The sequence below is a fragment of the Neofelis nebulosa genome, chromosome 14, assembly GCF_028018385.1.
Source record: "Neofelis nebulosa isolate mNeoNeb1 chromosome 14, mNeoNeb1.pri, whole genome shotgun sequence".
NCBI lineage: Eukaryota > Metazoa > Chordata > Mammalia > Carnivora > Felidae > Neofelis > Neofelis nebulosa.
This window is the reverse complement of record NC_080795.1, coordinates 65,501,006-65,517,693: the sequence shown is the minus strand read 5'-3', so window position 1 is coordinate 65,517,693 and position 16,688 is coordinate 65,501,006. Positions and strand designations below refer to the sequence as shown.

General features: G+C 39.9%; 1 pseudogene; it reads left to right on the top strand.

Moving 5' to 3' along the window:
- Positions 1 to 8,220: 8,220 nt before the first annotated feature.
- LOC131494542 (metalloendopeptidase OMA1, mitochondrial-like) lies at positions 8,221 to 16,364 on the top strand (annotated as a pseudogene).
- The last annotated feature ends 324 nt before the right edge of the window (positions 16,365 to 16,688 follow it).

Here is a 16,688-nt window from a genome sequence, read left to right as displayed (position 1 = left end):
TTCCAGGCTGTAGGGCAGGAAGAGGGGGCCCAGGCAGAGCCTTGCTGACTCCCTGAGTTGAGGAAATGAAGCAGGAAGTCCAAGCAAGGTGACATAGCAAGAGCCCACAGGGCAGAATACCAGAGAGGAGAAAGCTTAACAGAGAGAAAATCTTAGAGATTGGGGAAGAGCCTCCTTTGAGTACACAGCTGGATACTGATTAGCACGAGCACACGAGAAAAGTACCCAAAGTTGAGGGAAAAAAATACTAAAAGAATTAGGAGGAACCATACTGAGAGGTAACATAGTACCATTCATTAATAGTGCATGTTCCAACTAGTCAGAGCAGAAAATCTCATAATAAACTGGACATTGGGTAGTATACTCAGAATAATTAGGCTTCAATAGTGGGGAAAATTAATCCTGTATTAAAGACTGCCTATTCTGGCCAAACAAGCTTTAAAGAGGAAAAGTCAAAGAAACAAATTCTTTTTTTTTTTAATGTCTGTTTATTTATTATTTCTGAGAGAGTGATAAAGAGTGAGCGGGGGAGGGGCAGAGAGAGAGGGAGACAGAATTCCAAGCAGGCTTCACAAGCCGTCAGCACAGAGCCCCAGGCAGGGCTTGAACCCACGAACTGTGAGTTCATGACCTGAGCTGAAACCAAGAGATGACGCCTAACCAACTGAGCCACCCAGGCACCCCCAAATTATTTTCGTATAACCTAACCACATCTCAGTATAAAGCTCCAGAATATTTTTAGAAAGGCAAAAATCCAGTACTCAAAAACAAATTCACAATTGTGGCATCCAATAAAAAATTGAAAGTTTACAAAAGCAGCAGGAAAATACAATCAATACTGAGGGAAAAAAGTCAATCAATTGAAACTGATACAAAATGAACACAGAATAAAACTGGTAGACAAGGACATTAAATAAGACATTATAATGGTAGTCTGTATGTTTAAGAATTCAGAGTAAATATTTAAAATATAATAGACATAGAATACCAAAAAAGTACCCAAATTGAACTTTTATAGATGAAAAGTATAGTGTCTGAAATGAAGAACACCCTGGATGGGATTAATGGCATATTAGACACTGCAGGAAAAGAGATTAGTGATCTTGGAGGTACCAAGAGGAAAAACTATATAAAATGAAACTCATCGAAAAGAAATGACTAGAAAAATTGAGAGGATCAATGAACTGTGGAACTTCAAGAGGCCTAGTAATAGGAGTAATAGGAGTCCTCAAATGAAAGGAAATAGGAGAGAGGAATAATTTTTTAAGTTTATTTATTTACTTTGAGAGAGAGCGAGAACATTAGTTGGGGAGGAGCAGAGAGAGAGAATCCCAAGCAGGCTCCATGCTGTCTGCACAGAGCCTCGTGCAGGGCTCAAACTCAAAACTATGAGATCATGACCTGAGCCCAAATCAAGAGTTGGACACTTTACCAACTGAGCCACGCTGGTGACCTGAGAAATAATTTTTGAAGAAATAATGGCTGAAAATATTCCAAATTTGTTGAAAATAATTAGTCTATATATTGAAGAATTTCAATGGACACAAATGCCACAAGCATGAAGAAAATGGTAACGTGGTCAATTACAATCAAATTGCTTAAAATCAGTGATAAAAAGAAGTCTTAATGTAGCCAAAGAAAAAAAGAAACATTATATACAAAGGAACAAAAAAATAAATAAAAACGTTTAAAAAAAAAGATGGAAAACATTATGTTAACACTAATCAAAGGAAGCAGAGTAGCTTAATTAACTTCAAACAAAAAAGATTTCAAAACAAAGAACCCTGCTAAGGATATGGTTGGGGGAGGATTTCATAATGATAAATGGAACAATTCATCAGGAGGACATAAGAATCCTAAAACTTATGCCCCCAAACAACAGAAATTCCACATGTTGAAGGAAAAATTAGCAGATCTTCAAAGAAGACATAGACAAATCCACGATTGGAGTCAGAGATTTCAAGATTACTTCCTTATTAATTGATAGAAAATGTACACAAAAAATCAGTAAAATACATAACACTGGGGCAGTACTATCAACCAACTTAATTGGCATTTACAGACCACGCTACTTAATGACAGTAGGATAAAATTTCTTTTTATGTGCACATGGAACATTTGCCAAGATAGACTATATTCTGGGCCCCTCTTCCCAAAAACTGGAAAGTGATTCAAGTAAAAAATTATGCTATTTCATCACAATAAAACCAAATTAGAAATCAATAACAAAGATATGTGAAAAATCTCTAAACACGGGAAATTAAATAATGTACTTCAAGTAATAACCTATCGGCCAAAAAAAGATGAAAAAAGAATTTTTTTTTTTAATTCAGTACTTTGAACTCAGTGAAAACAAATGTCAAAGTGTGCAGGACATTGCAAAAGCAGAATTAGAGATTAATTTGTAACCTTAAATGTCTATTGTTAAGAAAAAATGTTCTCAAATCAGTGACCTCAGCTTCCATCTTAAGAATTAGAATGAAGTCGGGGTGCCTGGGTGGCTCAGTTGGTTGGGCGTCTGACTGCAGCTCAGGTCATGATCTCACAGTCTGTGAGTTCGAGCCCCATGTCGGGCTCTGTGCTGACAGCTCAGAGCCTGGAGCCTGCTTCAGATTCTGTGTCTCCCTCTCTGTCTGCCCCTCCCCTGCTCATGCTCTGTTTCTCTCTGTCTCAAAAGTAAATAAAAACATAAAAAAAATTTTTTTTAAAGAATTAGAATGAAGAGTAAATAAAATCTAAAGTTAGCAATAAAGGAAATAATAAAGACTACAGTGGAAATCAATGAAATAGAAAAAAAATAGCAAATGATAGAAAAAAAATCCAAAACTACATAAAAAATAAAAAATGGGTTCTTTAAGGATATCAATAAATTTGATAAATCTCTAGCTAGATAGATTACATATAAGGGAGAAGACCCATATTACCAATATTACAATGACAGATGGAACATCAATATGGATGTTATGTATATAAAAAAATTTGATGGAATATTATGTACAACTTTATGCCAATAAATTCAACTACTTAGATGAAATGGAAAAATTATTTGAAAAACAATAAATACAAATACAATCAGGAAAGAAGACATAGTTAAGTTGTATAGCCTATTTTTATTAAAGAAGTTGAGTTGTAGTGAGAAATTTTCCCACAAAACTCCAGGTTAAGCTGTTTTAATAGTGAATTACACCGAGTATTTCAGAAAGAAATAACACAATTTTGCAAAACTTCTTCCACAAATTTGAAGAAAGATCTCATCCCAAATCAGTCTGTGAGTCCAGTGTTCTTCTGATATCAAAACCAGATGAAGAAATAAGAAGAAAAATAAGCTAGAGCCTTATATCTTCCATAAATATAAATCCAAAAATTGTAATACGATTTTGCCTAACTCAAATCGTATATAAAAAGGATAATACATCATGATCAAAATAATTTTATCTCAATAATGCAAGATTGGCTTACTATCTTACAATTTAAACTTCATCACTTTAATTAACCATAGTAACAAGCTAAAAAAAAAAAAGATCATCTCAAAAATGTAGAAAAATATTTGTCAAAATCCAACATCCATTCCCGAATAAAAAGACTCATCGGGGCACCTGGGTGACTGTCAGTTAAGCATCTGACCAGCTCAGGTCATGATCTCGTGGTTTGTGGCTTTGAGCCCCATGTGGGGGTCTGTGCTGACAGTCCAGAGCCCAGAGCCTGCTTTGGATTCTGTGTCTCCCTCTCTCTCTACCCCACCCCTGCTCACACTCTGTCTCTCTCTCTCAAAAATAGACATTAAAAAAAATTTTTTTTAGGGGTGCCTGGGTGGCTCAGTCGGTTAAGTGTCCGACTTTGGCTCAGGTCATGATCTCACAGTTCGTGAGTTCGAGCCCCGCGTCGGGCTCTGTGGTGACAGCTCAGAGCCTGGAGCCTGCTTCACATTCTGTGTCTCCCTCTCTCTCTGCCCCTTCCCTGCTCATGCCGTGTCTCTCTCTGTCTCAAAAATAAATAAACATTAAAAAAACTTTTTAATTTTTTTTAAGCCTCATTAACCTACAAGTGGGAGACACATTCCTTAATCTAAAAAAAGGGCATTTATGAAAATCCTGCAGTTCACACCATATTTTAATGGTGAAAAACCCAAATACTTTCCCCTGAAAGTCAGGACCAAGGCAAGGATACTCAGTCTTATCACTTTTATTTGATACTGTATTAGAGGGTTTAGCCAGTGTAATAGGTCAAGAAAAAGAAAGTGACTTGGTTGTATATACATGCAGAGTAAAAAAGGCTTGAATCTTTTTCTTTCCTGAAGATCAGGAAATGTATGTGTATGAACTTTGGTCCCCTTTAGAATAAGAGAGATCTTGGCCTCACCCCTGATTGTTTTTTTTCTTCCTTAAAGTAGCCAAGGTAAAGGTAGAGGAGGAGAAAGGTAGAGGAGGTACAGTGGGTGAGAGTGGCACCCTCGCAGTAGGCAAAGCATGGTTACTTTGTGGTTTCCGGCAGTATGGCAACCATATACAATTTAGTATCCAAAGGTACTTTCTCTTTCTCTCCTGTTTAAAAAGCAGAAAACTATCAAGAAAAACAGAGTCAGAAAGAACAAATGCCTTTAGGGAGAAAAACAGAATTTATGAAGTAGACTATACTACAGGTATTAGTGTATGGACAATACTCCTATTATTTTCAATCTTATTTAATCATATCTATCCTGTGATGCAGGCGTTACTATCCCCACATTTCACTTCCAAACCTTAATGTCACAGACATCATACAATGGCATAGCTAGAATTGGAACCCAGGTTTTTACTGCCGTTCCCTTGCCTGTTCTCATACACAAACAAACATCTTGCTATCCATGTCAGTGTTCTCGATCAGCTCTCTCTAGCCAGCTTTAAATATGTGTAATTACTGCCTCTAATGTAGCTATTTGAAAGTAGTTTTGAAGTTCAATGAATTAGATAATACATATTAAGTCATATATGTGTGGGTTTTCCAATATCCTTCTCAAATGTAGAATCCTTGAAGAATAGTATTTTTATATTCCATTGCTATTATAGTACAATAATTTCTATAAATATCTTTGGTCTGTGTTGTGCCTTTAATAGCTTAGGAATATGATACAGAGGATATAAATTATACATTGTACATAGGAACATTATAGAACACCCCAGGTAACCTGGTGGATCAAACACAAGATTATGTGTCAAGAAGCTTGAGTGAAATATCTCTTGATATCTGATGCTTATTCTCTCCTCTATTTCTTTTCTTTTTTCTTTTCTTTTTTCTTTTCTCTTTCTTTCTTTCTTTCTTTCTTTCTTTCTTTCTTTCTTTCTTTCTTTCTTTCTTTCTTTCTTTCTTTCTTTCTTTCTTTCTTTCTTTCTTTCTCTTTCACCATTTAAACCTTCTCTTCAGACAACTTCTTTAACTACCATCTTGGCTGCTGCCATAGCTCCATCCCTTAGCATACCCACCAGTACCAGCACTATGAGTTCAACCTCGTTTCACCATGAGAAATCTTTCATTTCAATTACTCCAGAACATTTGCATTTCCATCTTGAGCCTGTCTTTCGAACAGTCCTTATTAATTGGAATAAAGATGAAGGCAACAAACATTATACCAGGCATTTAGGAAGATGCTAAATAAACTAAATAAATATGAGTTTTGCCTGTTGATATTGCCTTGGAAAGTTTATTCCACAGTCTCTTCTGTCACTGCATTATGAACTAAAGGAGAAAAGAGAAAACTAGTTGCATTTAGCACCTCCTTCCCTTTTGCTTCAGATTTCCCATGGATAGGAGGAGACACTGATTTTTTTTTAGCTTATTTATTTATTTGGAGAGAGAGAGCATGGGTAGGGGAGGGGCAGAGAGGGGGAGAGTGAGAGTCCCAAGCGGGCTCCACACTGTCAGTGCAGAGCCCAATGCACGCCTCAAACTCACAAACGGTGAGATAATGACCTGAGCCAAAATCAAGAGTCAGACGCTTAACTGACTGAGCCACCCAGGTGCCCCAAGACACTGATGTTTTTGAACAAGATAGAGATAATTTTATAGACTAGGATCAGTAGTCCAGCTAACAGACTTAAAAGACGTGAATGAATTTATTAAGAGTATGCTGAGTACAGAAGCCCTGTATATACTTTATCTCACATAGTACTTAACTAGCTGTTCCCTTTGTTTCTATTATCTGAATTTAACAAATAAAGGAAAAGAGAACCAGAGACTCAGAGAAAAATCACCCAAGTGAGCAGGTGGCAATGCCGAAATTCGGAATTACAAGTCTGACTCCTCAAACTCTTATTAGAAACATGACCTTTGGCATGCTGCTTTAAGCTTCAGATTTCTCAGCCGAAAAGAAAGGTGGGTGGCAGTCACTCACTCCCTTCTCCAGTATTTACGGGTCTGTTATATGCTGAACACGTGCCCTGGATAAAATAGTTAAGCCAAACATAAAAATGACCTGTAGCCTAATAGGATTATTAAGGAATGTTGGGATGACAAAAGACGAGGGATGGTCCGGGAAGGGAGACTTCCCTGAAAAACTTGATATGAGCTCACAACTGAAGGATAAGAGGAAGTTAACTAAATGGGCCCTGAGAAGATGGGCAGGATTCCCTTGGAAAGTTCTGACAGAGAAAATAGTGGGAGCAGATGCTGAAGGTGGGAGGGGAAGGGCTTTTTCAAGGGCCCGAGTGTTGTCAGTGGAGTTGGATGGAGCATAGGGACGCAGATTTCCATAACCAACTCCTCCTAACCAGTGTGGTTGTTCTGTGGTTTGAAGTCAAAGACTGACTGGGAAGTGCTTTGTAAATTAGAAATCACGATGTTAATGTGAAGATTGTGGGAGTTTTGCTGGTTTCCTATTTTAAAAGTCTACAACATTTCCCCAAAACCATTCTTAAAGTCTTAGCGAAGAGTGCAATCTTCTCATGGCATGAAATTGGGGTTTACAGAAGAGCTTCTGTTTCATCATTGACAGAGCTGGAGACAATTCTCAACAGAAGTTAGCCTGACTCCTGGGGCAAAAATGTGCTTCAGAACATTAAATACACAGTCCCCTGGCTGTTTCTAAAGAAGCCACCCTCAGACTGACATATGCATTCATAGTTTGATTAATCATAAGTGTGTGCTTCTTGGGTGAAGAGGGGAAGAACCTGAGAAACCCCGGCTGTCTCCCAGGACAGAGAATAGAAGAGGGTTTTCCACAGTGGAAAGCAGGAGAGGGAAACCTGTCAGCTGATGACTGATGGGTGGGAGTTAGGTGACCCCGTGGCAAAACATTACAAATTCTCATGTGGGAGTCCTGCCTACCTGCCTTCTGGGTTTGCTTCCTAAGGAGGACCAGACCACACCCTGTCTACATGGCAGGGGACAGGGGATGGGGACCCATCTCCTTCTGGATCAAAAACCATCTTCTTTCACTCAGGACACCTGAGAACAATTGCCTGATAGATACAGGTACCGCAGAGGTGTGGCAAAGCTCTTAAGACCCCAGACTTGACGGCACGGGTGGTGTATAAGTCCACTGTCCCATACCACTTGAAATGCTGAATGTTGCTTAGAAAGATCGTTATCTCTTCATTAACTCAGCTCTCAAAGGCAGGGCTGGGCCAGGAGACATGTACCAGTGAGGGCTGTCACTCCCACTCTGCCACTCTAGCTCAGTTGTCACCAGGCAAGCAATTTATCAAACTCCCAGAACCTCAGGATCCAGACCTGTGAGATGTTCAGCTAGAAAATTCCCTTCTAACTATGAATATAAATTCCTTATTTAGATTGTTCAACTTTCAATTTAAATGAAAATGAAACAAGGTACATAAATGATACTAATGTAATAAGGAAGGTCGCCCTTTTGTAATGAAAACAAAACAAAACAAAACAAAAAACAGATGAACAAAACACAAGTACTTCCTAGCAGAGGCAGCCTGGCTTCTGAAGATGAGGGTGAGGGAAACAAAAACCAAGTCACAAAGTGAGGTTCTAGAACTCTGCCGCTGATAAACCATGTGCTCTTTCAATCTCTGGTTTTTGGCCTGGGATTGAGTATCCTCAGTTGGGAAGGAATATCCTACCATAAGGACAATATAAGGACAATAGTCCAGACATGTGTCTGTAGCATTTAACGTTCTGTAATTATCATCTGTCATCTCAGTCCTTCACACACCATCTTTGTAATAAGGATGGACACGACCCATTAGCATTTCTCCCAGATCACAGTGTTCCGTAGTCCTGATGTGGCACAAACATACCCTAATCCGGGGTCCAGTGCTGTGGCTCTCCGGTGAACATATAGATGTTGAAGTCCTACTACCACAGGGCAAGAAGCTGTTTGATTTGCCCATAAGAGGTGAAGGTGAGGACCTCAGGGAGGAACACAGTTAAGTCCAAGGGGGCACTGTAGTGAGGCTGACTCCTGATGACAGTGGGTCCCTGTACAGCACCATAGCCCTCTGCCCCTCCTCCTGGACCAGACCTGCTTGGCACCCTACCTACCTGCATTCTGTCTCCCTCCTCGGGTTCCCAACCCACCTTATCTATTTTAGCCTCTCTGCATTTTTCTCCTTACCACCTTATATTACTGCTACTTCCAAGCCCCTTGTTAGAAGGAGGTGGTCAGAGAAAGGGGACCGCAGTCACTGTGAGCAACATAGAACCAGTGCTTAGTTCGTGGGCCACTAACCCTACTCAGTGCACAGATTTCCATTGAGCAGTGCTTGAGGGACATAAACGGCTTATAAGTTGCTGGAATTAGGGGTCATGCAATGTAATTTTTAAGGTTTCTTATATCACAAGGCCATTGAAAAGACTTGATAATAATAGAGGGGTGCAGGAATTATAGACCTGTACCTATGAAGCTGGCAATTTCTTGTGTGTGCTATTTATGAGGTTAGACGATCTCCCTCCCTCCCTCCCTCCCTCCCTCTCTCCCTTCCTTCCTTCCTTCCTTCCTTCCTTCCTTCCTTCCTTCCTTCCTTCCTTCCTTCCTTCCAACAGCCCCATGTAGATCATATTCAATGTGTCAAATAAGGTTCTGGAGGTCTTAAGATGAAAGACATAGGCTTTGTTTTAGTGGAGTACAGGCAAGCTAAGTATGCCTCACACATGCCATTACTTCTTCTTTTCATGCTTCCAGCAGACCTCACAAGTCATTACCGCACACTTACCCTCAGAAGCCATCTCAGCAATAGTTTTTAGCATTGGCTTAAGTGGTAAACGCTTTTGTATAGTGTCACTGCAGAAACATTCATGACTGTATCACTGTGCTTCCACACTACATTTGAAGTCTAGTTAATGCCCAGTTTCTGCTACACGAATGTACATACCAAGAAAGGATCAGTTTCCCTAGAGTCTTAGGCTCAGCATTCCTGGTGGCTTTCTGCCTCAAGGGCCCAGTTTCTGACATTCCCAGCACTCTTCAAATTGGGAAGTGTGCAGATGGTTTCAGAGGAGTTGCAAGGATATTAAAGACAAGCTTTTTACTCCTTGTAGAAGGATTGCAATCCCTTTTCACTCCAGCATGTCTCCAGTGAGAATTTACGGAGTGCTTACTCTGTGCCTCTGCTCTGCTAGATTGAAGACTTCAGAGCAATGAGAAACCATTTTTTGATCACAGTTTAGTGGAGGAGGCAGGTATGAAAATAAATTCCAATCACAAGAAAGCAAGGATAGAGGGATATACAGAGCTCTGGGAGCATGCAGGGGAGAATAGGATTAATTCTGTCAGGGAGCATCATAAATGTGTCAGAGGGAGGGACACATGCACTGGAATTTGAAGGGTGTAGTGGAGTGCAATAGGCTGAGAAGATGAAAATGAGCTTTCTGAGGAAAGAAAGAACAAAGAAGGCGAATACACAGTGTTGGAAAAGCATCATGCACAACAAGGCAGATAAGAAACTTTGGGTCGAGATTATGAACAGACTTGACTACCAGGTTCATGGTACTATAAACATAAGAGCAAATATTACTGCTGGCTTGTTTATTCACATTATTTCTAATTTGTGTATGTTCTAGGCTGACTAAATATCCACAAGCCAAGGAACGGTTGGTTTTTGCCACTAATTGAGCCAGTTCGTCAACATCAGATACCTTTTGTGACTTTCCAGAAGGAAAAAGAAAGGAAGGGAAGGAGGGAGGAAGGAAGGGAGGAAGGGAGGCATGGAGGAAAGGAAAGGAAAGGAAAGGAAAGGAAAGGAAAGGAAAGGAAAGGAAAGGAAAGGAAAGGAAAGGAAAGGAAAGGAAAGGAAAGGAAAGGAGGAGGGAAGGAAAAGAAGGAAGGAAGGAAGGAAGGAAGGAAGGAAGGAAGGAAGGAAGGAAGGAAGGAAGGAAGGGAGGGAGGAAAAAAGGGAAGGAGGAAGGGAGAGAAAATGAGAGGGAGGGAGATACAGATAAATCATAATTGAAAGGAAAGAAAGAAGAGGAGAAAGTAAAGGGGGAAATAAAAAGTAAGAAATCATTTGGGTTCACTGCCAACAAGAGTTAGGAAAGTTGATTTCTTAAGATAAACTGAAGTAAAACAAAATATGCTCCATATGTTGAAACTGTATACTTAGTTTGAGATAAACAAAAACATGTTTGGAGAATAGCTGCCATAATTAAAAAGAAATTAAAAGAAAGAAAGGAAAACCATCTGGGGATAGATACATATTTAAACACACACACACACGTGCATGCGCGCACACACACACACACACACAAACACACAGTGATTTCAAAACTTGAAGTTGTTTCTTTTTTATTTATTTAAGTAAACTCTTGTTGCAAAAGGGCATTGCAACAGCTTTGCCCAAAGCACCTCATGTTCCACGCTGGGGCTGTGCAGGACTCCTCAGCATTGTTCAGATGCCAAAAGATCTTTCCAAATCTTGTCCTTTGCTTCTGTTTCTCCTCTGCTGTGGACGCCTACCCTCCCTTTTCCCTCCGGACCAGCCCAACTTACCCCTGAGCATCCAACTAAAATGTCACCTACTCCCACAGGTGTGCCACACACACAGCTGACTGGAAAATGACTTGTTCACGTGTGAACTTTATGCGGCTGTATCAGTTTCCTGTGGCTGTTATAATGAAGTTCCACAAGCCGGGTGGCTTAAAGCAATAGTTTATTGTTTCATAGTTCTGGAAGCTAAAAGTCTGAAATCAGGGAATGGAAATCAGGTTGAGTCCTTAGGTTTCTGAGGGAGAATCTGTTCCATACCTTTTTCCCAGCTCCTAATAATGGCTGGCAATCTTTGGTGTTCTTTGGACTGTGGATGTGCCACTCCAGTCTCTCCTCCATGTCACATGGTGCTCTCCCTCCCTGTGTCTCTGTGTCTTCATGTGGCCATCTTCTCATAAGGGCACATCATGTGAGATTAGAGCCCCACCCTATTCCAGTGTGACTCCATGTTAATTTAACGAGTCACATCAGCAACGATCTCATTTCCAAACAAAGGCACTTTCTGGAGCCCTGGGGACTGGGACTTCAACATATCTTTTCAGGGACACAATTCAACCCATAACAACATTCCTCCTTCATTGAAGGAGTCCACTGTGTGCATGTCCGTGTCTCCCATCCCCAGAGAAGTCGATGAGAAACTCCATTTCAAAGACTACACATATACTTTTAACCTTGTATTTCCAAGACTGAGCATAATAAATGTAGTAAATTCATAATTAACGTCTTCACATTGAATTAAATGTGGAAAGTTATGGACAGAGGGTTTCTGATGAAAGCTAAAAGGAGGTTAGGAGGCAGTTAGGTCTATACTTAAGGAGAAACACGGAGCATGGTGACCCTCTTGTCGTTACAGTTCCCAGACAGGGATTTCTTTCCCTACAGTGGGCGAGGTGGTAGAAAAGATCCCTTGTCTGGAACCATCTAATGTGATGAGCATCTGAGAATAAAAGACCCATATTTGAGTGTCATTCTGTCTAGATAGCTGCACAGTATCAATACTGTCACTACTCCTCTATTTGCCTCAGTTTATCTTCAAAAGAGGAGAGTCATACTAGAAGGGGAGTAATTTTAAAATTTAAAGAAGGATAAGAACTCTTTTTTCACCTGAAATCTTGCCCAAAGCCCGAATTTACATAGCAGATCTATGTGAATCTGGCAAAGATCTGTGAAGACAGTAAGCCCGCATTGCCACTGGCCCAGACTTCCGCAAGGATTCCCCACAGGATGTTCTGAAGAATTCTGGAAACATAGATTTAAAAGCACTTTACAAACGGAAGTGTAGGTTTGGGATGCAGTCATAGACATAGAAGGTTGTAAACACATAGAAGGGGGAGGAAGAGGAAGAAGAGAAGGACAGGGGGAGGGGGGAAGGGCAAGGAAGGAGAGTGAAGAAGGGATGAAAAACTTACTAGAAAATAAAAGATGCTAGGGAGGAGATGGCAAGGAGGGATCCGGACCTTGGACAAATCTTTCGGTGGCCGTAGAAAGGTATTTCAGAGTGGTATCCCAATTCTGTCTTTGCCATCATGTAGTCAGTTGTGCATTTGGCTGGCCATTTTTCCGTATCATAACTATATGATCACAAAAGTAACAGTCTGATGGAGAGACAGAGAATGTGGAAGACTCTGTAAAAATTTCAACTAATACAGCCCAAGGGTTTGTCTTATGGAAGTTAGTAATACCTAACAAACAACTTTATCATAATTAGTTTTGTGTATTTTGCTCCCGTAGTCATGAGTTGGTTGTATTTCCCAGGGCACACAATTTGTCATATGCTTCTGTTCCTCAGCGAATGTTGATCCTTCATTCTGACATGCCCATCTCTACCCTCACCCCCTATCCTTCCTTCCAAATGTAACTTAAACTTAGCATTCTCCAGGAAACCTCTGAACACCCAAGTCCAATGAACCTCACTCTCCTCCATGCACCTCTGTGCATTCTCTGTATCTTGCATGAGTTGTACTGTCGTGCTGAATTATAAGCTATTTATTCAACCGCTACTTGTTTTCAAATGAGTTCTTTTGGAGCAGTTTTAGATCTGTACTCCCCAGTACGTGTTCACTGTGCCTGGAACGTGAGACGTATTATACATGTTTGTCGAATTGACTAATATATAGGTGAGTCTATTTCAAACTGCTTTGAAGTTTTCAGGTAATCTTGCAAAAGCATTAAGGTGAAAATAGGCATAATTTGAATGTCAGTATTCTATTTAATTTGTATAAGAGAAATGAAATACTGCAGTCAAATCTCTGGTGGCGGCTTTATATTCTTGATTTAACACAGTCATGATGAGGAGCACAGAAAATGGACATGGTTGTTTTTTTTTTTTCGAACATCTTGGCAATTAGCCCAAGAGCCAAATGTTTTATTTTAATGGTATGTTTCTTCTCTCATACCACAACTAGTAAACATTTCAGATCACACATACACACAATGTTTGTTTGTATTTACTATAATTCCCTATGCAACTCCAGATGCTTGGACCATTTAGGCATCTAATACATGTTTGATGAATTAAGGAATAAATGAAGGAACACTTGAATAAAATGAGTTAAGATTCTGACATCCATTAGCAAGCTGTTACCAGTTTTTATCTGCCTGGTTTGAATGTAGGCCATCCATTTGGAGAGAGATGATGGAAAAATGTGGCACAAATCACCAATCTGTTCAATGGTTTTGAATCAATGCTTAAAATATAATCACTTGTAAAACGTTTAGTACACCGGGAGGTAGAATATTGGGTTCTGACTCCAGGTCTGTCCCAACATTGCTATTTGAGATTAACTTTCTGGCTAAGATTGAGCTTGATCCCTCCTACATTAATGTATTCTGACTTCATGATACACAGTCTGGAGTTTCTCTAGGTCCAATATGATTCTGATGTGATTATACATGCGGCTGGATGTACAATATGTGTACATCCCAGACAGGCTTTTGCTTTGTTATCTTTGATAGGCATCATCATCTCAAAGTCTTAAAGAAATAAATGATTGTCTCTTTAATTTTCAGGGAAGTTTGCTGGGCGTAGGGAAATCATCCTCTGTGCTTCAAGCAGTGCCCCTCTGGCTCCATACTTCTGTCCCTCTCTGTATTCAAAAATCTGCAGTTAAGTGGAGAGCTCATTCTTAGAAGAAAGCTTCATTCAGCATTATTTGAAAGTGGAGCATGCCTCTTGGGGTAGGAGTGGTAAAAAATCTCACTCAGTACCTCAAGTAATGTATCAAATGTTTCTTACAACCATATTCCATGCTCCCCAGAGAATTCTGGCAAATTAAGCATTCTCCACCTTCTTACACCCCCCACTCACTTCCTAAAGTATTTCCCTGATCCGTGTCAGGGGGACATGCCATGTCTGATCATACACTTATGCAGCGGCTTATAACTCACAGCGCTTTCATCTACATTATTTTAAGAGAATCACACAAGTCTCAGAAGGGCTTGTTGGATTAATTTCTGCTCATTCTTCAGACAGGGAAATTGAGGCTCAGCACGTTCAAGAGATATGAAAGGATAGATAATGAAAGTGAACTGCATTGTGCCTTGAACTTTTTGATTTCTGGATCAAGGCTAATTGATTTCACCAGGGTGTTCTAGTGGGCATTTAAGGAACAGTTTTGCTGGCTCGTGTATTCTTTCCTTCAGCATATTTACAGAGCATCTATTATTTGCAGGTATTGTCCCTGGTGTTGATGTTCTAATAGTAACAAGTCATAATCCTTTCTCTCATTGAGTTTATAGTTGGGAAGAAAAAGGATATAGGCAATTGCAATACCTACTAACTCAGAAAAGCAAGAAAAGAAACACATTCACTAATTGGAAGGAGTCATCTAATCATCTTTAATTTGCCACGACTAGATAATCGAGCAAAGACGACCTTCATCTTTGGCCTGCAGTCCGCTACTGAATTGCATTTTTTCCTGATATAACGCACTGACCAACTGGAGAAAATGTAACACAGTAGCTGTACATAACCTCACTGGACTATCATCAAATACAAATTAACCACATAGTAAATAAGTGTCAGGGCCTGGAAGCAAATCAGTGTGACAGATTCGCTTTTCTGCCTGGAAACTTTGATTTTTATAGGGCTTTCAATAACAAAAGAACAGGATGCCTCTGGAGTACCAAAAGTAAGGACATTTGGATGTTTGCCCAAAAACATACAACATGGAATGACTCTTTTTCCGGGCAGCTACTGATCAAAGAAGTTTCAGTCATTCCTGCTCATCAGTGTTGAGTCCTCTAGGGGTTCTCTCTTAAGAGACATTAGGAGTTTCTACACTTTACCGTTTCAATGGTACTGGTTCCTCTCCTGTTGATAATTCTTAAACCAGTGCAGAAACTACTTGGAGATCATTGTAAACATGCTGGGGCGTATGGAAATGGTGGTAAGCGCTCCCTCCTAAGGAGAAAGAACTATTTAATGAAAGTGTAAGGAAGGGGGAAAAATGAAAGTTATTCTTTGGGTTGACTAGTTTTCGATTGCTATTTGTAGTGTTTTCTTTTACTCCCCTGGAAGTGAGTCCAACATAGGAAAGGGCAAGCTACTATTTTTGAGAAAAGAACATTTCAGACTTTTATCAGAACTGGAATATGAAGCATGGATGGAAGAACTTTTAAATGATATGCAAACTGAGAAAGATATCCAATGGCAGACTGTTAAAAAGAAGTGGTTTATTATGTAATTGACCATAATAAAGATACCCCAGGGTCTCTGAGATCTATTGGATTATTCAACTGGTTGATTTCTTGGATATAAATGCCTTTGTGATTCCAATTTTAGTATATGTGCTGCGAAGTGGGCATTGCCTTTGTGATTCCAAATGGACGAGTGTTTAACTTCACTGGGCTTTTGAATAGTGTAACTGACACTCATCAACTTGCTTTTCATCTGGGCCCTGAAATAGCCACCCAGTACTTGGGCATGCTGTAGAAAAGCCTCGTTTGGTTGATTTACTGGATTTAAGTATGATTTTTCTCACAATGATTTGGGCCATTTGTTCTTGAGATAGTTTGGCACATTGGGGACAGTAGTGACAGTCTAAATTTCTTGAGTGTATGCTTGATAGACCATACAGCAGAACACCAGAGGCTGAAGCTGACAAGATTGGATTCTAGCTTGCTCCAGAGGCCTACGTGGGCATCAGAGCCATTTTAGTGTTTGGGCAGGGGATGGAATTTGCTGATAGATTTCAGAGTAGTCCCAAGTGGCCAGAATGGTTATCCACACGCTCTTCTCGTAGGTATGGAGCTGACCACTTGGATAGACTCATATCACAGGCTCTCAAAATTAGAGAGATCTGTAATTGCCCATTACGTTCTGGATGGGGCTCAATTACTATTTGAACTCAGCATGAACCATTTTCTTGGAAAATCAGAGAAAGAAGACCTAAATATTACCATTAAGAAACAGAAAATGGATACTCTTCCCATTCAAAAATAGGAGCAAGGGTGCCTAGGTGGCTCAGTCATTCGAGCCTCTGACTTTGGCTCAGGTCGTGTTCTCATCATTCATGAGTTCGAGACCCCCCATTGGCTCTGTGCTGACAGCTTGGAGCCTGGAGCCTGCTTCGGATTCTGTCTCTCTCTCTCTGCCCTTCCCCACCGCCTTTCAAAAATAAACATTAAAAATTTTAAAAATAATAATAAGAGCAAATACTGTTAACATATTTAGTTGAGAAAATAACTGGAAATTGAATTAAAATTTTTCAGATGAAGGAAATATAAGGAGTGCAGCAATCTATCATTTTTATATTACTTTTTTTAA